Source organism: Dermochelys coriacea, chromosome 12 (genome assembly GCF_009764565.3).
Source record: "Dermochelys coriacea isolate rDerCor1 chromosome 12, rDerCor1.pri.v4, whole genome shotgun sequence".
NCBI classification, from domain to species: Eukaryota; Metazoa; Chordata; order Testudines; family Dermochelyidae; genus Dermochelys; species Dermochelys coriacea.
In genome coordinates this window covers 41,150-66,700 of record NC_050079.1, presented here as the reverse complement: position 1 = coordinate 66,700, position 25,551 = coordinate 41,150, and the positions used below count along the sequence as shown (strand labels likewise).

At 50.6% G+C, this 25,551-nt stretch overlaps 3 non-coding genes across 3 annotated transcripts; 1 reads left to right on the top strand and 2 right to left on the bottom strand.

Moving 5' to 3' along the window:
* Positions 1 to 8,405: 8,405 nt before the first annotated feature.
* TRNAS-CGA lies at positions 8,406 to 8,487 on the bottom strand. The gene has a single exon. It is a non-coding gene; the product is annotated as a tRNA-Ser (tRNA).
* A 10,912-nt stretch (positions 8,488 to 19,399) lies between these two features.
* On the top strand, positions 19,400 to 19,471 carry TRNAQ-CUG. Its single transcript has one exon. It is a non-coding gene; the product is annotated as a tRNA-Gln (tRNA).
* Positions 19,472 to 20,510: 1,039 nt separating this feature from the next.
* TRNAL-CAA lies at positions 20,511 to 20,592 on the bottom strand. Its single transcript has one exon. It is a non-coding gene; the product is annotated as a tRNA-Leu (tRNA).
* Between the last annotated feature and the right edge of the window lie 4,959 nt (positions 20,593 to 25,551).

Below are 25,551 nucleotides of genomic sequence, written 5' to 3'. Positions count from 1 at the left end.
CTTGGGTCGCCCTGTAAAGGGGTGTTCCCGGCCGGGGTGCGAGACTTTTTTGGGAAAACAACACCCACGATCCCCTTGGCACCCCCAGAGGCTGGTGAAGTGCCACTACCTGGAGATGCCGATTGCTCCGGTAATGAAGGACCAATGGCAGTGGATCAATCGGTTTCAGAGGGACAATCTCCCCAGGGCAAGGTTGTTTCTGTGCCTGAGAAATCCAGGCTATATTCTTCGGTGGAGCATCCTTCGGTTTTACCGTCGGCCCCTGTTGCACCGGTTCGGATTACTGATTTGCCTGAAGGGGGAGAATTTGGTGACCTGACGCAGGAACAAATAATTTGCCGTTTGTACAAGGAGGGCAGTAAGGCTCAGCAGATAATGGATGAACTGGATCGAAAGGAGGGTAGACCAGCGGGATCATCACAGTCACAGTTATTGAAACAGCTACGGGATCAAGGCATACCAGATCCTTCGCAGTGGCCTCATGTTTGCAAATTATGCGGATATTATGACTGTACGGAACATCTCACATCGGAAGGAGCCTTGACTACAACAGCAGAGGAAGACTACCGTAAACTTTTGAATCCTATTACGCGACCTGTCCGACCAAAGGCAAAGCCTCCGCCGCCTGAGTACTCTCCGGTCAAACGAGAACAAGGGGACAGAGGGAGAGGGGTGATTTGGAGAACAGAGGGAGAAAGGAGAGAAGGATCCCCTGATCCGATTAAGAGGTGGCATGGGTTGATAAAGGATGCTATTATTGAAGGGGAATTCTTGGATGCTATGCCAGCTACGTTCCCAGTTTTAGTATCACAGACCAGGGCTAGAACATGGGTACCGTTAGATTGGAAACTAATAAGGGAAGCCCAAAAGGCTATTATGGCATATGGGCTAAAAAATCCTTATGTACAAGCATTATTGGAGCAAATGTTTTCGGGGCAGGCTATGTGTCCTTTTGATGCACAAAAATTTGCTGACATGCTATTAACACCCACACAGAAATTGTTATGGAAAGATTCGTGGAAAAAGAAGGCTGAGCATGCGGTAGTGACTAATTTAGAAAACCCCCAGGGCGACCCTCTCCAGGCAGCAACGTTAGACATGCTGTTGGGAGAGGGGCGATTTGAAGATCCTCAGGTACAGGCGCGATTGGTACCCCAAATATTACAACAGTCTCAACTTCTAGCATTGGAGGCATTTAAGGAGCTCCCTGATTTGGGCACCCCTTCACCCCCATATTTAAAAATCACGCAGGGTATGGGCGAATCCTTTGCCCTCTTCTTGGATCGTCTAAGAACGGCATTGGATAGGGCCCCTAATTTAACACCAGAAGCCCGATCGGCGCTAGGATTAGATTTAGCTCTTCAAAATGCTAATCCCACGTGTAAGAAGATTTTGGTGACTTTGCCAAAATCAGCCTCCCTAGTCGATATGATTGAAGCCTGCACTCATGCCCCCTTGGTGGAGGAGGAGGATAAGGCAAAGATTCATGCACGCGCCTTGGCGGTAGCCTTGAACACCTCCAAGCCGAATTGGCGAAAGGGAAGGGAGGGGGCGTGTTATCAATGTGGTATGATGGGTCATTTAAAACGAAACTGCCCAAAGAAAAGGGCACAAACGCGAAGCGGCTCACCCCCTGCCCCTTTTCCTGGGACCTGTAATCGATGTGAAAAATTCGGCCACAGGGCCACGGAATGGCGCTCTCGGTTTAAGAAGGATGGAACCCCATTGCAGGGGGCGGGAAACGCCTCGCGGAGCGCCAACCGGTAGGGCGTGAGGACAAACAATACTCCGGCTGCTTGGATGGCCTCCGCGGGGCAACCGCCAGCAGTCCGGAGTTGATTTGGCCACCGCCACCGACTTTACATTAGAGAATGATGAGGTAAAACTTGTCCCTTCTGTGGCCTCTGGACCGCTGGGGCATGGGCTAAGTGCGTTATTGATTGGCACATCATCTTCTTCCCTTAGGGGGCTCTTTGTGCTTCCTGGGCTGATTGATGCTGATTACACAGGGAACATAGGGATTATGGTACGGGCACTTTGCCCGCCCATTACAATTATGGCCGGAACGAAAATTGCACAGCTAATACCTTTCTGTGCGACTGTTCCCTCTGCATTCCCTCAGGTGAGAGGGACCAGTGGGTTTGGGTCCTCAGACTCTACGCCACTGACGACGGCATTTGTTCTATCAATCGGAAGGGACCGTCCTACGCGTGTAGTTCAATTCAGAGGCCAAGATGGCTTTTCCTTTGAGCACCAAGTTCTTATTGATACAGGAGCGGATGTTACGGTGTTGCCCCTGCATGCATGGCCATCGGCATGGCCACTGCAGCCAGTAACCACACCCCTTCAGGGTATCGGTGGGCAACGTAATCCTATGTTGAGTGAATTCTTTATTAACATTACTGATGTCACTGACCATACATTGATGGGGTCGGTTCGCCCTTATCTTGTTGATACAACTATTTGGTTATTGGGGAGAGATTGTTTAAGTCAGTGGGGAGTCACGATTAGCTCTCCGCCTTTCTAGTAGCGGCCACTGAGGAGCGGCCAAGCCTTGCATTATCCTGGCGTTCTGATGAGCCGATCTGGGTTGCTCAGTGGCCACTGCCAACAATTAAGCTTGCCACGTTAATGGAGTTGGTGGCTGAACAAGTAAATCTCGGCCATCTGGAACCCTCCGTTAGTCCATGGAATACGCCTGTATTCACTATTCTTAAAAAATCAGGGAAATGGCATTTATTGCAGGACTTACGTGCCATTAACGCCATCATAGTCTATATGGGCTCCTTACAACCTGGCCTACCTGCCCCGTCTATGCTCCCATCTGAATGGCCATTACTTATTATTGACTTAAAGGATTGTTATTTTACTATTCCTTTGCACCCAAAAGACAGAGAACGCTTTGCCTTCTCTGTCCCGACACTAAACCATGAGGCTCCTGCCCTTCGATACCAATGGAAGGTTTTGCCTCAAGGAATGAAAAATTCACCCACAATCTGTCAACTTTTTGTTGCATGGGCTATTCACCCTATTTGAACAAGGTATCCCCACTGGAAAATATATCATTATATGGATGATCTTTTGTTTGCGGCTCCTACAGCCTTTGAACCCTCTGTTATTGCATTGATTACTTCCCAATTAGCACAAGCAGGTCTTATAGTGGCCCCGGAAAAGGTTCAAACCCAACCTCCCTTTTTATATTTGGGCCTTCGGGTTACTGATTGTATGGTACGTCCTCAACATTTAACATTTTCACCTCATGTCCAGACACTATATGATGCTCAGAAATTACTGGGTGAACTTCAGTGGCTCCGCCCACTTTGTGGTATCACAAATCATGATATATCCCCTCTCCTTCCTCTTTTACAAGGGGGGAGAAGTCCCGGGGATAAACGACAATTATCAGTACAACAGCGGGAGGCATTACAACAAATTGGTCAAAAGGTTGGAAATGGTTATTCGGGCAGATACAAAGAAAATCTGCCCTTTGTGGTAGCAGTTTTTAGTTTGGATTCAGTATTGGAAGCATTGTTATTTCAATGGGATGAAAAGGATAGAGATTCGTTAATAGGGTTAGAATGGATATTTCCACCCTGTAAAAATATACGGACAGTGACTTCCAGAGTTGAAGCTATAGCTATGTTAATAATGCAAGCACGAAAAAGAGTAACTACCATGACAGGGACTGATCCGCACCAGATTTTGTTACCCTTTTCCAAAATGGTTATTACACAGTTGTTGATGCATGATACTATGTTCGCCATTGCCTTAGCTGATTATCAAGGCCAACTGAGCTGTCACCACCCGCCCCACCGTCTCTTTTCCTCCCCTCTGCAACTAGAAAGACACCTTATGAAGCAGGAAAGACCGGTAAAAGGAATAACGGTGTTCACTGATGCGGCGGGACGCACGGGAACCGCGGGGATGGTATGGTGGGATGGATGTGTTTGGGCCCATAAAAAGATTATTAGTGAAGGATCAGTGCAGATATTAGAACTTTTGGCCATACTTATGGCCTTTGAAAATTGGAGCAAAGAACCACTCAATGTTATAAGTGATTCCAAGTATGCTGTGGGCTTGGTGAATAAGTTGGAGAGAGCGATGCTTGGAAGAATTCACAACCCTAGATTACAACAAATACTATTGCGTCTTTGGCATCGACTTGATGGGAGAAGGGACAGATATTTTGTGGGGCATTTAAAAAGCCACACGGGCCTACCGGGATACTTAAGTATAGGGAATGAGGAAGCAGACACTCTAGTAGGATCCGTGGTGGTACCGAATCAATTTGAGCAAGCCCATCTATCTCATGAGTTCTTCCATCAGTCGGCAAGAGCTCTTACTCGACAATTTTCCCTACCCATATCTCAGACCCGGAGTATTGTGGCCTCATGCTCAGAATGCAATAAACTAGCCCCTGCTTTTCCTATTGGGGTCAATCCCCGAGGCTTAGAAGCATTAATATTATGGCAATCAGATGTTACTCAATATAATCCGTTTGGAAAACAGAAATATGTTCATGTATCTATAGATACTTTCTCTGGGGCTATTTGGGCCACGCCCCATGCTTCCACCAGTAGTAAGGATGTAATCAAACATTGGCAGGCATGTTTTGCAGCGCTAGGTGTGCCAAAAACAATAAAAACAAACAATGGAGCTGGGTATATTGCTAGGCGTATGCAAGCCTTTTTGCAATTGTGGGGAGTAAACCATAAAACAGGGGAGCCGGGGAACTCTACAGGCCAGGCCATTGTTGAGCGCACTCATGCTACTTTAAAAGGAATGTTAGATAAGCAATCACGATGTGGGGAGGATGCTATACTGCAGACTCCCGCTGGGCGACTAGCGAAGGCTATATATGTATTGAACTGGCTCCAACCTATTAACGCTGTTGATAACAGTAATAATGTTCCAATACAAAAGCATTCAGGGGGAACAGGGATGGAAAAGGAGCAAGAAAAACTAAAGGTAAAGTGGTTTGATTATGCCTCTCAACAGTGGAAAGGACCGGTACCGTTATTAACCTGGGGTCGGGGTTATGCTTGTGTCTCCCTTGACGCAGGTCCTCGGTGGATACCTGCAAAGTGGGTCCGGCCCTGTATTACAGAATCAACGAAGGATGAAACTACTGCTTCTATGGATAATCCTATGGCCGCTATGGCTAGTCTCTTCTCTGCTTACACGCATTGATCCCCGTCAGAACGTATGGGTCACCTGGGCGAATCAGACAGGGCAATCTTCATTTTGTTTATCTATGGCAACACCCACGGACCCTTTTAGTACGTGCCTTATACGTTATCCGAGTATAGATTTAAATGGATATCGAGGGTACGTTAGCAATGATAGTGTCCTTTGCTCAAGTGATTTTAATGATACTAATATTAATAATACTTGTTATCGATTATATAATGGGACACCAGGGCAACAGTGCTCGGGGGTTGCTTGGAGTTTATTGCAAAGAACGCTAATAAATTTATTAAATCAATCACTGCTTAACCCACCCCAAGAACTCACATTATTAGGATCCTTACCCGCAACAATAAACGATACTCATAATCATTCAATGGGGTGCATTGAATTAGGTGGACAATTCCATGTATTGTATTCTCAATATGGGTGGAAAATGAATGCTTCTATGTTTTCTAATATGCAAAATATTACGCCAATTGCCTCCTTTGTGGCGGGAAATTATTGTCAGCAAGGAGGGGCCAACCTAGGCTTACAATTGCCACAAAAGAGTATATGGAATAATGGATCAGCAAAGGCATTACCACCAGGGACCTTTCTTATTTGCGGAAATCGCGCATGGCAGGGTATCCCTAGTTTTCCCATGGGAGGGCCATGTTATTTAGGCCGCTTGACACTGTATGCACCTAACCGTAATAGGATTAAACACCAAAACAATTGCCCTAAGCGAGCTTTGGAGGACTTTACTCCTGATTGTAAGGATACAATAACCTTTTGGGATACTCCTTCAAAAATATTTGCGGCATTTCTTGCCCCTGGTGTCGTTAGTGTAAAGAGTTTAGTTGATTTAGAGAAATTGGCTTGTTGGAGTATAAAGAAATTTAATTTAACTTCAGAAATATTAACTGCTTTACTAATGGATGTAGATAGTATTCGTCATGCGGTATTACAAAATCGTGCTGCAATTAATTTTTTGCTGTTAGCCCATGGGCATGGATGTGAGGATTTTGAAGGTATGTGCTGTTTTAATTTGTCTGACCATTCTCATTCCATCCATGAATTACTAGCACGGTTAGAACAAAATCTTCATAAATTAACAAAGGAATCCAATCCCTTATGGGATTAGTTGTCTAAATTTGGATGACCCGGCTGGCTAACTTCGTTGTTGCATATTATAATAATAATGGGATTTTGTATTTGTATTTTTTGCTTATGTGGTCCTTGTATAATCCAATGTATGCGTTGGGCTATATCTCGCATGGTTTCTGCTGCCTTTAAAAAAAACAAAAAGGGGGAGGTGTGGGAGATGGAGACTATCAAATGTTCTAAGGAAGAATTTGTCAATGGAAGATATCAGAATTTGGCAGAGCATAAAGCTACCCCACGGGTCATGAGTAACGAAGTAAACAAGATTATAAACGTTGGGAATTTGGCTACACTACAAAGCTAATAGCATGAGAAGCGACTTCTAGTTTCCAGCACAGCAGAATAATGAAACACTAAGATTAGAACATTGGATCATGAATTGTAAAAGGATAAACAACTATCGTATATATATGACTGTATAATCAGAAATAAAATGCTTTTACCAGCAACTGTCTCAGTTGTGCTGCAAGCCAGCCTGCTAACAGCGACATTTTGTAACCAACTGGTTAGGATATTGTTCTCAAACCTCCCCAGGAAAGGGGGTATATAGGGCTTGGGGGGATATTTTGGGGGAAGATGTCTCCAAGTGGGCTCTTTCCCTGTTCTTTGTTTAAAACGCTTGGTGGTGGCAGAATACCATTCAAAAACAAGGCAAAGTTTGTATCTTGGGGAAGTTTTTATCCTAAGCTGATAAGAATAAGCGTAGGGGGTCTTTCATGAGGGTCCCCAGGTCTGTACCCTTGAGTTCAGAGTGGGAAAGGAACAGCTGACAGCTAGACTGGACGCACCTGGGCTCACGCCCTCGCATTTGTGATGCCCAACCCCCAACACCTTCCCAGGGCTCTAGCTGAAGGCAGAGCATTGGCCTGAGTGGCCAAGAAGAGGTTTCAGTCCTGAAGAAAGCAGGACTTTCAGCACAAAGGGAAAACTGCACAAGTCCAACTGCAAAGGGACTTGAGCCCTCAACTGCCTGATTGGAAGTCAGACGCCTTATCCATTAGACCACATGAGAAAAGCCTTTCCAAGCACTTCCTTGGAAAAGGTGAACACTGTGTTTGTGGGCTCAGCTACTGAGGGGCGGGCAGAGACTCTCTGGGCACAAGAAGTGGAGTCCCCAGTGAGACATGAGTCTTAATTCTATGGATCCAGGTGCAGGACTTTGGCAGGGAGGCTTAGGGATGGGGGATTGGGGTGCAGGGGACGGACCGGCTGTCTAGGTGCAGAGATTTATTGACCCTGAGGTGCAGGAGGCAGGAAGAGGAGGAGGAATAGGCAGTGGCCATGGAGAAAGGGAGGACAGGGAGAGGATCTCAGGAAGCCTGGCCAGCTCAGTCCATTAAGCATCAGGCTCTTAAGGGAAGGGTCCAGGTTCAAGCCCCTGTCAAGGCACTCAGCTCTTGTGTGCCAGGAGCCAAATCATTCCTGGTGGTGTCCAGAGCCACGTGTGGGAAAGGGAGGCTGAGACTTGTGCACCCTGATCTGTGGCAGGGATCCTGGTAGCTCAGACTCAAGGAAGGCTTCTGTACTCAGAGGTGCTGACTTTGAGATTTCCTGGGGGTTGCTTGACCCCTGCCAAGTCTCTTGCCATGCCGCCCTATTTCTTCCTCTCCCCACTGCTCCCGCACATCTGATCACTGGCAGGAGGGAGAAGCTGAAGGAGAAGAGGAGGAGCTTGTGGGCCAGGTCTGCTAGCAGGTGGGAGGTGCTGGGGTGGGCAGCTGGCTGCCAGTGGGTGCTGAGCACCTGCTTTTTTGTTTCTGTTGGTGCTGCAGCCCTGTAGCACCCAGGGAGTCGGCACCTCTGGCTGCACTGACGGCTCCTTTCACACTCTAGAGGGAGGAACAGACCCAGGGTTATGGCTGATCTATGGGGCAGGGAGCGTTAGGTGAGTGGCAGAGCTTCAGGTGCTGAGAGTTTGCCTGACACCTCAGGGGCATAGAGTGAGGTGGTGTCCCAGGGATCTCTATGAAAGGAGCAGAACAGGATTTACTTGGGGTGGGGAGAGAATTGAGAGCCTCTCAGGGGGTGTAGAGAGTATTGCCCGGCTTAGAGACTGGCTAAAACACAGGCCTCGCTGCGAGCAGGATTCGAACCTGTGCAGGGGAACCCCACTGGATTTCGACTCCAATGCCTTAACCACTCGGCCATCACAGCTGCGAGCACCCTAGTGCTTCAATGCCACAGAAACTGGTAAATAATCGCAATGCCCAGGCTTGACGTCATCTGAAATACAGAATTCCCACAGCAAACCTGGCTCCGAAAGCACAGAGGGCATTTGGGGTTTGTTCTCTTTGCTTGGCCATGTGCAGTCGCACAGGGAGGGCTTTTAAAAGTCTCCCCTCCCACAGAGCAGGAATGGCAAATGATTCTCAACTTGAAGCATGATGTGAATGAGGCTGTCTGTGCTTAGGGACTGAGCTGTGCTAGAGAAACCAGTGACACAAAGAACCAGGCTCAGGAAAATGTTTCCTGGAGTTAATAACTGGAATAGCAGCAATATTGTGCAGGAAAATGTCTCACAAGAGGCGTTAGCACATTGGTGTTTTGGTAGCAGAAGTCACAGAGACCGGGGGAGGTCTAGCTTTGGGTTCTGGCCAACAGAGGGATGAGTTTTATTGTCTCCAAATTTCAGTCGAAAAATTCAGACCCAAATTGTGTGTGTGTGGGGGGGGGGTTTCTGTGCTTTGCATTTGGTTTGGTTTGTTTTTCTCATTTGAAATGTCCTTGATAATTTGCCTGGGAAAACTGTTTGGACAAGGCCAAGGACAGGTTAGAACAATTAAAAATCTCCATGGGAGTGAGGGGGTCTCTCAGTGCCGTGGGAGGGGTGGAGATAAATGAGAGGCTTTTGTTCCAGCAGTGGGAGAGGTTTGGCAGGTTCATTTTTACCAAGTGAACCCCCCTCCCCAACACACACACAAACACACACACACATTGCTCCCCTGATGCTGCTCCCCAGCTCAAACCCCACTGTGAACCAAGCATGTGACCTACAGCTTCCTACTGACAAAGCCCTTATATATCAGAGACAAACTCCCCTAGTCTGCCCCTTCTCCCAGCTGAGCCCTCCCCGCACAGAGCCCAGGACAGTCCTGACCTAGCTGGATCTCGTGGCACATGACCGAGTATGCGCGTTGCTGACACAAGGAGCCAAGTTTGCACACACCCAAGCAATGTAATAACTGTGTCAGTTCCATTGACATAATTGTGTAGTACAGACATTGCCTGAGTATTTCACTCCCTGCACTGAGATGGGAGCGTAAACCACCCACCCACCATTGAATTCCCCCAATTTGCTATCTCTGCCCTTCCCAGAATGTCATAAACTTCAGTTCATTCAATGTTTACGATTGATTAAATAATGTTTAGAGTTTTATTAATATAAAAATTAACAGTAAATTCTCGACAAAACACCACAACGTGAAACAGGAACAGAGACAAACCTTGTCAGTAAAGTCTCTTTTCCCCAAAGATCCTCAAAATATTTTAATTCCCCCCCACACCGTCATAGGACGTCTGTACAGGTTAAGTGCCCTACATCCATCTACCCATTAGAATTGCCCGTGTTGGACATTCCCAGACCTGGACATTGGTGAAATACAAAAAGAAAAGGAGTACTTGTGGCACCTTAGAGACTAACAAATTTATTAGAGCATAAGCTTTCGTGAGCTACAGCTCACTCACGAAAGCTTATGCTCTAATAAATTTGTTAGTCTCTAAGGTGCCACAAGTACTCCTTTTCTTTTTGCGAATACAGACTAACACGGCTGCTACTCTGAAACTGGTGAAATACAGAATTTGAGCAGGAAACCCGGCTCCCTGCACCAAGAAGGGGGGGGGATGTTCTTCCTGTCACTTATTCCTTTATAATACCACAGAGAAAGATTTTTCAAAAGCCAAACCATCCCCGCACCATCCTCAGACAGCCAATGAACAGGGAAAAGGTTACAGACAGAAGAGACCTTAAAAACAGTTAAGTCACAACAAGCCCAACTCACAAAGTCATTGAGTAGTTAAAACAATAGCCTGCTAATGTTTTGTCATTTTTGTGGGCAGAAGCTGCGGAAGCCCCCTAGAAGTGTGGGGGCACAGGCACAAAAACTGTGGCCCACCCCTTCCCCCTGAGCCACCACCCTCCCCCCAAGATCCCAACCCCACATCGCCCCATCTCCCTAAGACCCTGCCCTCCGCTTGCTCCTCTCCACCATCCCCTGCAGTCCCTTGTCCTTAGGGCTGGTAAAGACTTGGAGGGCATAGTCCCCCCCACATTTAAAAGTTGGGGGCCAGGCCCCACTCCCTCCCCCGCCCGTTCCAGCACCTCTGCTTCTGGGACTATTTTATTCTCCCCCATCTCTCTCAACCAACCATTTCCATCCTTCAGCTCAGTGACGGTCCCATACTCTTTGCTTCCTACACACAAAGATTCACACACAGACCTTGCAAGGAAAACCTCCTCAAGGGGTCAGAAGCACCTGAAATGCTGGAAAATCGAGGAGAACTGACAGTGGGACCCAGAGAGGTTCCCCAGCAGATGAAGGGGATCCCCTGCTGCCCAGGATCACCAATTGTAGGGAAGAACCAATTGGGTTTGCTTTTGGGAAGCTGCCAAGAACCAGATCTAAAATCATTATTCAGTCTGAGATACGGTTACAGCATCCACAACCCCAGTGTCACAACTCTTGAATTCGCTTGGTCCTTATATTTTACCAGTCGCAGAACTAAAGGGATTTGAAATAAACCCCTGTTCAGAGTCAATGAGGAGTGAGGAATCTTGGGGCTTTTCATTTCTTAGCCTCTGGCACCATCGCGTGGCCATTTCAGTTTACTCCCTATAACAGTGGTCACCACCCGTCAATTGCGATCGACTGGTCAATCCTGGAGCCTCGGTCAGTCGATCGTGATCTCTGGGCCGCTAAAAGTCCGGCATCACAGCGGGGCTCAGAGGCTGCCTGCCCTGGCCCCGGGCCCCTCCCAGAGCCGGCTGGCTGCTGGCACATGTCTGTGGCCCGTGGGGAAAGGGGGGGTTAGGCAGCTCCATGCGCTGCCCCCACCCCCAGAACTGTCCCCGCAGCTCCCATTGCCTTGGAAGCAGCCAATGGGAGCTGTAGTGGTGGCGCTTGCAGGTGCAGGCAGCACATGGAGACCTGCTGCCCCCTCCCTCCCAGGGGCCGCATGAACAGATTTGCCAGAAGCCAGCTGCTGAGTGGGAGCCGCCTGTGGTAAGCACCTCCCAGCCGGAGCCTGCACCCCAAACCCCAGCCCATAGCTCCCTCCAGACCCTGCACCCAAACACTCTGCCCCAGCCCGGAACTCCTCCTGCACCCAAATTCCGCCCCCCCGAGCCAACACCGAAAAGCCCCTCCTACACCCTGACACTCTCCCCCAGCCTGGAGCCACCTCCTGCACCAAGCTCCCTCCCAGAGCCTGCACCCCGCACTCCCTCCCGCACCCCAGCACTCTGCCCCACACGAGCAGGCTGCTAGGCAGCAGCTTTGGTAACAGCACACCAGTGTCTAGGTGTCTCTCTGTGCAAGGGGTCAGTGCATTCCGATATTAACCGAAAGGCTGGTGGGTGAAGCCCACCCAGGAAGGGCGCTACGCCTGGCCTACTTCCTTCCTCCTCAAGACATCCTGGGAGCCTCAAAAGCTCCTTTTTGAGGCCTTTTTGCCACCTCAAAACTGTTCCTCTTGGCCTCAGGAGGTTCAGCTGGTTGCCCGAAGAGTGCACTGGATGCGAGTCAGAAACCCATCTCCCAACAGCCATTCCAGGTGCTCGGGCTTAATCCTCAAGGTTGAGCACAAACCCTTCAGCCAGGAACATTTTGCTCCCTTCCTGCCTCCCCCAAGCGGAAAGGGAGAAACGGACGAGATGCGCCGGCTGAAGACGCCTCCCTCTCACTTCCTTGTTGGCTGCACAAAGCTCTTGGAGTATCTCATGCCCGTCAGGGAAGCGCGGCCATGCTGCCCCCGCCTGAGTCCCGGCCGCAGCCTGGCCTGCCCCGGCCTACAGAGTGCAGACCCTGCAAGTCAATGGCAGGTCGAGTTGGGAGCTTTGGCTCTTTCCCCCGACAGCCACACAGGGCTGCCCAGAGCTGCCCAGCATCCCGAGAGCCACAATCGTGTTCTCCTGCAGCAGCCGCCTGCCGGTGCGGGTGGGAGAAGGGGACGAGGAAGCACGGCTGCCTCAAGCCGGGACAGGAGCCCACACGCAGTCTTGCCTTCAGCCCAGGCAGCCAGAGGGGCCGGGGACCTGGCAGGCCCCCGCCTCAGCCACCTCTGGCCTCATGGCCGAGGCTCTTGGGGGTCTGCTGGTCACCGCCTCACTTGAAGGCCCAGAGCAAAAGGAAACAAACACATCCCTAGCAGAGGATGGTTTCGATCCATCGACCTCTGGGTTATGGGCCCAGCACACTGCCGCTGCGCCACTCTGCTGGGTCTTCAACCAGGGCCCCCAGCCCCCAGCATCTGAATTTCAGGACAGATTAACCTTTTGTGGGCTCCAGCACCAAGCATATTTATGGGCCCCCATGTCGTCATTGTGGGCTCCGAGCATGGGCCTGGTGTGGCAGGGCCATTGGTGCCTTAGTGTACCCGGTACAGAATCTCAGAGATATTTTTCATTTTGATCACACACCTCTACATGATTATCTGTATTGCCATACACAGCTCCCTCAGCCCCCACTTCTTCTCATTGAGCTCTAACCATGTGGGTTTATCAATGTCCACAGTGAGCAGAACTTTCCTAGTGATCAGGGAAGCCCCTCACAGATTTATCTCCTTCCTCATTCAGACCTTCTATAGCCACGTCTCCAGTGCCACCCCATGTCACCAGTCACTGTGTGTGGTCCCCCTCTCAGCTCCACGATCCAAAGCCAGCAGATGTCTGGTCAGTTCTGACAAATCCCCTCCCCAGCGCCCATCCTGCCATTGGAGCAAGCCCCTTGCAAACACCATTTCCCCAAAGTGAGGACTTAGCCCTTGGGAATCTGAAACATCAGCCTTTCTCCCTCTGCTCCCATCTACGGGCTAGTCTACTGCCTGGTCACCACCACCTCTCCCCATGCTTGTTTCCTTTCTACTTTGGACATGCTCCCCAACCAGCTGGGACTATTCTCCCACTGCAAGCCTGACCTGCTTCCTCTTTCCCTGCTCCCCTTGACATTCCTTTCCTATGTTCTGGGGCTGGGGAGGCTGGGGCCGCACAGCCCACTCTGGGGCTGGGAGGAAGCCTGGGGGCACAAACCTCTGGTGGGAGCTGGCTGCTGCACTGGGCGGGGGGTCTCTGGACTCTAGCAGGGTTTGCGGAAGGGACGGGGCCTCGGATGGCAGAGGCGGGGCTGGAGGTTAGTCTCCCCCAGATGGCGGTTCATGCCACGCCCATGGTGTTGCAATGGAAGAGGCTGCCCAGTCTGCACTTGTCGCGAGGTTCCCCCACTACGTGGCTGTGCAGAGGCTGCAGGAGACAGGCAGGTGATGGCAGAGGAAGGGGCATCCCAGGAGACAGGCAGGCAAAGGGAGGGGAAGGGGCAACGGAGGAGACAAGCGGGTGACAGGAAGGGAAGGGGAGATGTAGTTCAGCTGACCGAGTCCTGGCGTGGATAGCGCTAGGTGGAGGGAAGAATTCTTCTCTCAACCTGGCTACTACAGCAATGGGAAAATGCCTCCGATCACTGTAGTAACTGTCTACTCCAACGTGCTCCAGCCGTGTTTAAGGTGCAGACAGCCTACGGGCAGGACGACACTACGGGGCTCAGTCAACCTAAGTTACGCAACTCCAGCTACATGAATAACATAGCTGGAGTTGATGTAGCTTAGATCGGCTTATTGTGGTGTCTGTTCTGTGCTGGGTGGACGGGAGAGTTTCTCTTATGACTTACCCTATGCTTCTCGTTCCGGTGGAGTACCGAGGTCGATGGGAGAGCAATCGGGGGTTGATTTAAAAGGTCTTCACTAGACCTACTGAATCGACCCACCGTTATGTAGAGACAAGCCCTAAGAGTGAGACCAGATCTGGCTCCTGTTGGCCCTGTGGGTGCTCAGACACTGACACTGCAACAATGAGATCACGCTAACGCTTCCGTAGTCGGCAGGATTCGAACCTGCACAGGGGGTCCCCAATGGATTTCCAGTCCATCGCCTTAACTGACTTTTCAGGTTTTCTCACGACGTTATAGTTCTGTGCTCTGTGAGTTCTCACGTCCCGTTTTTTGCCCAGACCGGCTCCCCCAGCACACTCACTGCTTTGTCGTTGTGCACCTGTGTCAAGTCTGAACAGCGAGAATTCCTGCCCATTTCCCGTCTGGCTAGAGCACGATGAGAGTGTGTTTGTGTTAATGACATTGCTGTAGACTGTTCATTTCCAACTTTGACAATTCACACAGTCCCTTTCCCATTCAAATCTCCAGCCACTCAGACCCAATAAGAGGGGTCAAGTTTTCTCTGGGGCACTGAAATGTCTCAGGGGGCTGGTGCGTGAACTCAGCCTTGCGTTCCAGCATTATTGTTTCACGGACTAACAGCAGCTGCAGGAAGAAAGAGCCGAGCGTTCCTGCTCCGTACAGAGGAGTTTGATTTTGCTGCTTTCAATCCATGGGCTCTGCCGGGATAAGGAACATTCAGGTGTCACTGAACTGAAGGTGGGAGATGATTTGTGTCAGGGACGCTGTCTCCTATTAAAGGTGTTTATCTGGTACCGTGGAGCAGGCAGCCCTTGTTCCCAGGTCTAACTGAGGAAATAAAGTTTCTGTGCAAAATACCACAACTTGTAATGGAGAGGAGGGAAAGGCGATGGGACCAGGGCATAAGGGATGAAACATAACATGGTTCTTTCATGTGCATTAACTCTGAAAAGGGATTGATCTCCTCTCCTTTGTGTTTGAAGGGATGTTTAGTTTTACCCTGGGTAAAATACAAGGCTGAAGCCATTTTATGGGGGGTAACACTAGGGTTCAAGGGTTAGTTAGTGTTATAAAAAAGTTTTTAAAAAAGTCAGTTTCAACTTGAGCTGGCTGTTCTTAAAGGCGTTTTCCCAAGGTCAGCTCCAAAAGTTCTTCTAGAGACGCCCTGGGTTCCCTCATCCCTCACTGGGAACTAAAGGGAACCCCCCAGCCCACCCCCGCCAGTACTGCCCTTAGCTCCAGGCTGATTTTTCTGGGGAGGGGACGTGGAATTGACTTGTTTGCTGCTGAGAAGTGAGTCAGGCCAGTTCTCTGGACACCAGAACTTCCAGCATCTTCCCAGCCCAACCGAGGCCTCTGCCCTGCCCCAGCCTCTGCTCCACTGAGGCCGTGGCATTTTGAATCTAGAGCAGCATAGCTCAAATTTGTGGATTTTTCTACATCCAGGACAGCCTCCTGGGTAGAGATGTAGGTGCGGGGAAAGCAGCAGCCCCTCCCTGCAGCGTCCAGCTGTTGCTCCTGGATGCACTGCCTTGGTGTTTGCTGGCGTTACCAGCAGGGGATCAGCGTCATGTACTGCCCAGCCCCTTGGGGCTCCGGGCAGTGCATCTGCAGGCATGTGGGGCTGGGGGTGTTCTTGATGGGGTAGGAAGCTTCAATTCTGCAGGCAGCTGGTGAGTTCCCAACTCACCTACCAGGGGGCTGAGAGGCTCTGGGGGAAGACTTTGGGCTCCAGCTTGCCAGGGCTCCAGAAGTGGGCTTGGGGTTTCAGGGCCCCTCCATCTCTCCCTCGTATCAGCCCCAGGGCTCTGGGCTTTAACCTACCCACCTCCAGCCCTCCCCAGCTCCAACCACAGGGCTTCAGCAGAGGGCTCTGGTCTTCAGCCCATGGGTTATGGCTTCAGGCTTCGACCCCGGGGCAGTGGGGCTCCGGCTTGGAAAAATTTCCACAGTTGCCACCAGCAAAAGTTGGTGGCTGCACTCTGAGGCCACCAAAAAAATGGTGATGGAAACCCTGCTCCAGAGCACAGAGGGGCAGCAGCTGAGGCCAGCGGACAGCCTGGGCTGGGCAGATGCTTGTAGCAGAGCCCAGAGGGCTGTCCTGTCTCCCTCCTCAGCAGCAAACCATCAATCCCCCACCTCTGAGACAGCAGCCTGGGGCTAAGCTCAGCGCCCACTGGGGGTTTCTCATCTTGCTCCTACTGGGGTGAGCAGGGACCTGGGGGGGTTTCTAGCAGATCCATTGGAACTGAAGGGGAGAACCAGTATTTTATATCAGACAGCTCAAGAATGGCAACAGTTGAGTAGACTATTGCTTTAACTACTAGGCCACCTTGCCTGATGAATGGCCTCTTATTTCCTTGTTTTTACGCTCTCTGTTTTCTGCAACCTTTTCCGCAAGTTCATTGGCTGGCTGGGCACGGGAGGGTCTGTACTACTGAAAAAAACCAAGTATCAGGTACAAAACACTCCAATCCCACCTGGTGCGGGGAGCCAGGTTTGCTGTTCAAATTCTGTCCTTCATTAATGTCCAGGTCTGGGAATGTCCCACAGAAGCATTTCTAATGGGCAGCTGGCTGCAGAACAGTTAAACTGCACAGAGCTCTTGTGGAGGACAGATGGGAATTAGAAACATTTTTGAGGATCGTTTGTGAAATTAGCCTTTGCTGACAAGGTTTGTCTCTGTTCCTATTTCACCTTCCAGTGTTATGCAGAGGGATCTTTGGCATATTTTTGCAAGCTTAATAACCATCTCCTAAACTTTATTTACTCAAACCAGCGCTGGCGGGGTAAGGAACAATTCAGGCTGTCTCTGAACTGAAGGCGGGAGATCATTTTTTGACCGGGATCATTTTTTGACTGAACTCCACTCCCTTGGATTTGAAGAGATGCTTACTTTTGGACTTGGTGAACTACGACGCTGAAGCATTTATATCCAGGGTCTCAAACTCCCAGCCTCCAGGCCATTTGCGGCCCTCCCTGAGTGCCCCTGTGGCCAATGGAATGCTGTGGGGGTGGTGCCTGGGGGCAACAGGGGGCGGAGGCCCCCCCTGCCTTGGAGCCCCAGGTAAGCACCACACCTCTGACCACCCCCCAAATCTGCATTCCCACCCCACATACCCCCCTCTCACCCCAACTATCTCCCAGAGCCTGCACCACATCCCCCCAGCCCCCAAACTCCCTCCCAGATCCTGCACCGCCTTCCTCCACACCACCCAGCCACCAATTCCCTCCCAGAGCCTGCACCCCCTCCCCCTCCTCCTGCATCTCCACCCCCGCCCCAGTCCAGAGCCTCCACCCAGGACCCAAACTCCATCCCAGCGCCTGCATCCCAGACCCCCTACCCGAACCAAACTCCCTCCCAGAGCCCAACCTCTCACCCTTTCTGCACCCAAACTCCCTTCCAGAGCCTGCACCCATTCACCTACCCCAGACCTCTTCTCCCACCCAAACTCCCTCCCAGAGCCTTTGGCAGGTGGGGGGGCATAGTTTTTTGGGGGTGGAGTTTTGGGGAGCGGGTTCTGGGCAGCATGAGGGACATTATTGGCCCACTGGGAGAATTTGAGGATTGACACTGCCTCTAAGGTAAACTGAGTTTGAGACCCTGCTTTAAGGGATTGGAGCAATGCTGGAGAGATCAAAGGGCACAGAGCTGGGGAGCAGTGTGTGCTCCAAGGAAAGTTGTTGTGCTCTGGCGACACAGAGCGGGTGTGGGGATTTTGTAAGCTGTGGTATTTGTAGAGAGATAAAGTTCACTTAACCCCCAGGTTAAAAACTGTTCCTGCTCTGGGAATCCTTTGTTGAGAGTGTAGCTCACTGGTTGACTATTTGCTAGCAGGGCAATGGGTTTCTAGTTCAAATCCAAGTGCTTCCCTTTAAAAACTTTTTCAAATGAAAATCGATTTCCAGACCCATCTCCAGTGTGTTCAGGAGTTTGCTGAATGGGGGATGCTTGAAATGAATGTAAACACTCAGCATTTCCCTATGTGAATGTAGAAAACCCAGCAGAGCTGTCCAGCAGCTGAAATCCGCTCCAGTCCTCCGCTCTCCAAGAGGGACACTCTGTATTTGAGGCATGTGCAACACCTCTGGGATGATGACAGGTGAAGAAATGCTGGATTCAATGAAAGCTGAGACCACAGGAGAGGAAGGTGGACGGCAGCACCACACAGGGTCATAAGACTCAGACTGGGGGTTTCACTGTCACTACCCCTGTGTTTGCCTTCATTTATATCCTAAGAAACACACCCTCCCCCACACACTGTCACACCCAACCTTTTCCCCTGGAGCCCAACCCTACCCTACCCTACCCCTCTCCCACACACACTCCATGGGACCCACCTCTCGGTGACACCCATATGGGGGCTTGCCTCTGCATCGCCCCAACAGGGGACCAGTGAGCCTACAAATAGAAAAGACTTCCCTTCACTTCTTCAGAGTCTCGTTAACCTCACCCAGGAGAAGTTCCAGCCCCTGTGGCCTCAAAGCACCAACCATCCCCTCAGCAGTGGAAGGTGGGAACCAGCTCGATCATGTAGAAGGAGGCTCCCCAGCTCTGTTGCTGCCGTCCTGCAGCATTTAATGTGGATTTGTTTTAGCTAATGCAACCCCCTCATCCATACATACATCCATGGAACAAGGAGTCAAGTCCCTAACTAGGGGTTCCACTGGTGCAATGGGTTAGTTAGCCCATAGTACTTATAGAGCAGTCCTGTGTGGAATAATGCTGAGGTTGTGAATTCAAACTTACCTGGAGCACTGCTTATTTTTAAAGCAAATGGCTTCTGACAATCATTTTGCCCTGTGGAAAATACAATTCCAGCTCAGAAGACACCGAGGTCCCTCACTTTACCGAGTGCAGGGCAGATTTCACACATCGAAATCCACCAATCCTCTGCTATCCACCCGCCACCTGTGTCAAGAGGGGTCAAGCAGAGCCCAGAGCATGGCACATTCTGTGATTCTTCACCCCCTGACCCCCCTCAATCTTTGCTTCTGAAACCACCTTTGTGAATACCCTCTTGTCTATGACACTCAAACACTGCCTGTGTGTGTGGTTTTTCTTTATACCTGTGTGGGCCCACAAAATTTTAGTAAAGGACCAACAGTCCCCTTACACAAGCCAGCCCTGTGAGGGTCACTGATGGCCAATGAAGGCAGCAGAAGCTGGTCCCATGGTGTAATGGTCAGCACTCAGGACTCTGAATCCTGCAATCTGAGTTCAAATCTCAGTGGGACGTTGTGGTAAATCCTTGGAGCTCAAAGTGCTCCTGTCTCCGGCTACACAAGAGCGACTTGTTTACCTCCTACTGGCTGACTCCTGCCCACTGGAGTCCAGTTTTGCATGGGATGGCTGCCGTGGTTGGGGCTCTAGAACTGGATGGAGCCAGGTGCAGGGCAGCTTAGACATGGGGGATTGGGGTGCAGCGGGTGGCCGGCTCTCTAGGTGCAGAGATTTATTGACCGTGAGGTGCAGGAGGGAGGAAGAGAAGAAGGAATTGGCAGAGGCCGTGGAGAAAAGGAGGACGGGGAGGGGCTCTCAGCAAGCCTGGCCAGCTCAGTCCATAGTTCATCAGGCTCTTAATGTGCTGAACCAGGGTTCAAGCCCCTGCCCAGGTACTCAGCTCTTGTGTGCCAGGAGCCAAATCATTCCTGGTGGTGTCCAGAGCCATGTGTGGGAAAGGGAGGCTGAGACTTGTGCACCCTGCTCTGTGGCAGGGATCCTGGTAGCTGAGACTCAGGGAAGGCTTCTGTACTCAGAGGTGCTGACTTTGAGACTTCCTGGGGCTTGCTTGACCTCTGCCCCAAACCCAACCCTGTCCTATTTCTTCCTCCTGCACACTGGATCAGTGGCAGGCGGGAGGTGCTGAAGAGGAGGAGCTTGTGGGACAGGCCTGATAGCAGGTGGGAGGTGCTGGGGGGAGCTGGCTGCCAGTGGGTGCTGAGCAGCTACTGTTTTGTTTCCGTTGGTGCTGCAGCCCTCTAGCACCCATGGAGTCGGCACCTCTGGCTGCACTGACGGCTCCTTTCACACTCTAGAGGGAGGAACAGACCCAGGGTTATGGCTGATCTATGGGGCAGGGAGCGTTAGGTGAGTGGCAGAGGCTTCAGGTGCTGAGAGTTTGCCTGACACCTCAGGGGCACAGAGTGAGGTGGTGTCCCAGGGATCTCTATGAAAGGAGCAGAACAGGATTTACTTGGTGTGGAGAGAGAATTGAGAGTGTCTCAGGGGTTGTAGAGAGTATTGCCCGGCTTAGAGACTGGCTAAAACACAGGCCTCGCTGTGAGCAAGATTCAAACCTGCGCAGGGGAACCCTATTGGATTTTGACTCCAGCACCTTAACCACTCGGCCATCACAGCTGTGGGCACCCTAGTGCTTCAATGCCACTTAGAAACTGGTAAATAATCACAGTGCCCAGTCTTAAAAAGAAAAGGAGGACTTGTGGCACCTTAGAGACTAACAAATTTATTAGAACATAAGCTTTTGTGAGCTACAGCTTACTTTATCGGATGCAAAAAGTGGAAACTATAATGGGGAGATTTATATACACAGAGAAAATGAAAGAATGGGTGATACCATAGACACTGTAAGGAGAGTGATCAGGAAAGATGAGCTTTTACCAGTGGGAGAGCGGGGGCGGGGGGCAGTGGCGGGGGGAGGGGAAACTTTTGTAGTGATAATCAAGGTGGACCATTTCCAGCACTTTTCAAGAACAATAGGAGGGAAAATAAACAAGGGGAAGTAGTTTTACTTTTTTGTCAAAAGAAAAGGAGTACTTGTGGCACCTTAGAGACTAACAAATTTATTAGAGCATAAGCTTTCGTGAGCTACAGCTCACTTCATCGGAGTGAAGCTGTAGCTCATGAAAGCTTATGCTCTAATAAATTTGTTAGTCTCTAAGGTGCCACAAGTACTCCTTTTCTTTTTGCGAACACAGACTAACACGGCTGCTACTATGAAACCTACTTTTTTCTAATGACACATCCCCTCCCAGTCTATATTCAAGCCTAAGTTAGTTGTATCCAGATAGGAAATTAACTCCAATTCAGCAGTCTCCCTTTGGAGACTGTTTTTGAAGTTTTTTTGTTGAAGAATTGCCACTTTTAGGTCTGTAATAAGAGATTGAAGTGAAATACAGAATTTCCCCACAGCAAACCTGGCTCCGAAATCACAGAGGGGATTTGGGGTTTGTTCTCTTTGCTTGGCCATGTGCAGTCGCACAGGGAGGGCTTTTAAAAGTCTCCCCTCCACAGAGCAGGAATGGGAAATGATTCTCAGCTTGAAGCATGATGTGAGTGAGGCTGTCTGTGCTTAGGGACTGAGCTGTGCTAGAGAAACCAGTGACACACAGAACCAGGCTAAGGAAAATGTTTCCTGGAGTCAATAACTGGAATAGCAGCAGTATTGTGCAGGAAAATGTCTCACAAGAGGCGTTAGCGCATTGGTGGTTTGGTAGCAGAAGTCACAGAGACCGGGGGAGGTCTAGCTTTGGGTTCTGGCCAACAGAGGGATGAATTTTATTGTCTCCAAATTTCAGTCGAAAAATTCAGACCCAAACTGTGTGTGGTGGGGGTTTCTATAGTTTGCATTTGGTTTGGTTTGTTTTTCTCATTTGAAATGTCCATGATAATTTGTCTGGAAAAACTGTTTGGACAAGGCCAAGGACAAGTTAGAACAATTAAAAATCTCCATGGGAGTGAGGGCGTCCCTGAGCACTGAGGGAGAGGTGGAAATTTTCATGAGGGGAATTGAGGAGATAAATGAGAGGCTTTTCCTCCAGCAGCGGGAGAGGCTTGGCAGGTTCATTTTTATCAAGTGAACCCCCCGCCCAAACACACACGCACACACACATTGCTCCTCTCTAGCTGCTGCCCCAGCTCAAACCCCACTGTCAACCCCAGCATGTGACCTACAGCTTCCTGCTGACAAAGCCCTTATATATCAGAGACAAACTCCCCTAGTCTGCCCCTTCTCCCAGTTGAGCCCTCCCACGACAGTGGCCAGGACAGCCCCGACCTAGCTGGATCTTGCAGCAGATGACCGAGGATGCGTGTTGCTGACACACCCAAGCAATGTAATAACTGTGTCAGTTCCAGTGACATAATAGTGTAGTATATTCATTGCCTGAGTATTTCACTCTGTGCACTGAGATGGGAGCGTAAAACACCCACCCACCAATGCAGTCATTGAAATCCCCCAATTTACTATCTCTGCCCTTCCCAGAAAGTCATAAACTTCAGTTCCTTCTTGTTAGCAGAGGGGACATTCAAGTGACAGTAATGTTTACGACTGATTAAATAATGGTTAGAGTTTAATTAATATAATAGAAAAATAAACAGTAATTTCTTGACCAAACACCACAAGGTGAAATAGGAACAGAGACAAACCTTGTCAGTAAAGTCTCTATTCCCCAAAGAGCCTCAAAATATTCTTAATGCCCACCCCACTGCCATAGGACGTCTGTACAGGTTAAGTGCCTACATCCATCTTCCCATTAGAATTGCCCGCGTTGGACATTCCCAGACCTGGACATTGGTGAAATTCAGAATTTGAGCAGAAAACCCGGCTCCCTGCACCAAGAATGATGTGGGGGTGGGGGCGGGGTTCTTCCTGTCACTTACTCCTTTATAATACCACAGAGAAAGATTTTTCAAAAGCCAAACCATCCCCGCACCATCCTCAGTCAGCCAATGAACAGGGAAAAGGTTACAGACAGCAGAGACCTTAGAAACAGTTAAGTCACAACAAGCCCAACTCACAAAGTGGTCAAGCAGTTAAAACAATAGCCTGCTAATATTTTGTCATTCTTGTGGGCAGGAGCTGCGGAAGCCCCCTAAAAGTGTGGGTGCCACAGGCTCCCAAACTGTGTCTCCACCCCTTCTCCCTGAGCCCCCACCTTCCCCCCAAGTTCCCAACCCCACATCGCCCCATCTCCCCAAGATCCTGCCCCCCGGTTGCTCCTCTCCACCCTCTCCTGCAGTCCCTTGCCCTTAGGGCTGGGAAAGAGTTGGAGGGAATAGTCTCCCTGTCACGGATGTGGGGGAGTCCGGGGCCTGCACCCCTCTTCCTGGGATTCACTGTGACTTTCAGCCAGCCACTAAAATGGAAGGTATATTGGACAATAGGAACACAGTCTAAAACAGAGATTGTGGGTACAACCAGGACCCCTCAGTCAAGTCCTTCTTGGGGGAGCAGGGAGCTTAGACCCTACCTGGGGTTCCCTGCTTTCAACCACCCAGCACCAAACTGAAACTAACCCCCCCCCAGCAGGCTCCCTCCTGCAGCCTTTGTCCACCTTCCCAGGGCAGAGGTGTTACCTCCCCCTCCCCGTCCTGGCTCAGGTTACAGGCTCTCAGGTCTCCCATCCCCAGTGAAACTCCCCTGTCACATTCCCAGGTCAACACTTCCCCCTCCCTCCTGCACCACACTCCCCAACCTTTAAAAGTTGGGGGCCAGGCCTCACTCCCTCCATCGCCTGTTCCAGCATTTCTGCTTCTGGGAGTATTTTATTCTGCCCCATCTCTCTCAATCAACCATTTCCATCCTTCAGCTTAGTGACAGCCCCACACTCTTTGCTTCCTACACACAAAGATTCACACACAGACCTTGCAAGGAAAACCTCCCGAAGGAGTCAGAGCACCTGAAGTGCTGGAAAATCAAGGAGAACTGACGGTGGGACTTAGAGGTTCCCCAGCAGATGAAGGGGATCCCCTGCTGCCCAGGATCACCAATTGTAGGGAAGAACCAATTGGGTTTGCTTCTGGGAAGCTGCCTGGAATCAGATCTAAAACCATTATTCAGTCTGAGATACGGTTACACAGCCACAACCCCAGTGTCACCACTCTTGAAATCGCTTGGTCCTTATATTTTACCAGCCACAGAGCTAAAGGAATTTAAAATAAATCCCTGTTCAGAGTCAATGAGGAGTGAGGGATCTTGGGGCTTTTCATTTCTTAGCCTCTGACACCATCGCGTGGCCATTTCAATTTACTCCTTATAACAGTGGTCACCACCCATCAATTGCAATCGACTGGTCGATCCTGGAGCCTCGGCCAGTCGATCCCTATCTCTGAGCCACTAAAAGTCCAGCTGGCTGCTGGCACATCTCTGCGATCCATGGAGAAAGGAGGTGTAAGGCATCTCCATGTGCTGCCCCCGAACCCAGAACTGTCCCTGCAACTCCCATTGGCTTGCAACTGGCCAATGGGAGCTGTAGGGGTGGTGCTTGCAGGTGCAGGCAGCGCATGGAGACCTGCTGCCCCTTCCCTCCCAGGGGCCGCACGCACAGACGTGCCAGAAGCCACCTGCTGACTGGGAGCCGTCTGTGGTAAACCCCTCCCAGCCAGAGCCAGCACCCCAACCCCCAGCCCAGAGCTCCCTCCCAGACCCTGTAACCCCTCCCGCACCCCAACACTCAGCCTCATCCTGGAACCCCTCCTGAACCCAATTTTCCCCCCGAGAACCTACACTCCTCACCCCCCTACATCCCAACACTTGGCCTCAGCCCAGAGCCCCCTCCTGCCCAAATTCCCCCCAGAATTTGCCTGCGGAAGAGAGCCTGAGTGAGTGTCTGATTGGCTGCTAGCCTGCAGGGGGCGGGCATTAGGGTGTCTGTGTGTTTGCGTCAGGGAAGCCTGGCTGTTTAAAAATAGCCAGAGCCTCGCGAACCAGCTGAGCAGCGGGGACAGCAGAGCAGCTCACAGCAGGAGTTTGCCTGGGAGTTCGCCTGGAGTGAGCCCAGTGAGGCTTACATCTTGCCAACGTCTCTGAGGAAGCTCATAGTAGGTAGGTGATATGGAAGGCGGGGGTTCAGCTGTTGTGACCTGCACTGGATGTGCCATGTTTGTCTTTCTTCCACAGGACAGAAGCGACTTTGTCTGTACAAAGTGCAAGCTGGTCTCCATATTGGAAGAGAAGATTGAAGGTCTGGAGCAACAGGTAACGACCCTGCGTTGTATACGAGAGACTGAGGATTTTCTGGACCAAACTCAGGATAGCCTTCTAGGGGCACAAAGCTCTAAAGATATAGAGCAGGTTGCACAGAGGAGCCAAGAGGCCAGTGAAGAAGCTTGGCAACATGTGACCTCCAGAAGAGGTAAGCGGAATGTCCGGGTTCCAGTAACACAGACACAGGTAACTAACCGCTTTCATGTTCTCTCCACAGGTACCATTGCGGAGAGTGGACCAGATGATAGGTCTGGGGGGAGAAAGCAGAAGGAGACTCCGCTGGTTGGGAGGCATGAGATGCGATGTCCTGAGGTTGGGGGTTCCACGACCACCACTCCCAAGAGGAGAAGGCGGGTGGTGGTGGTCGGGGA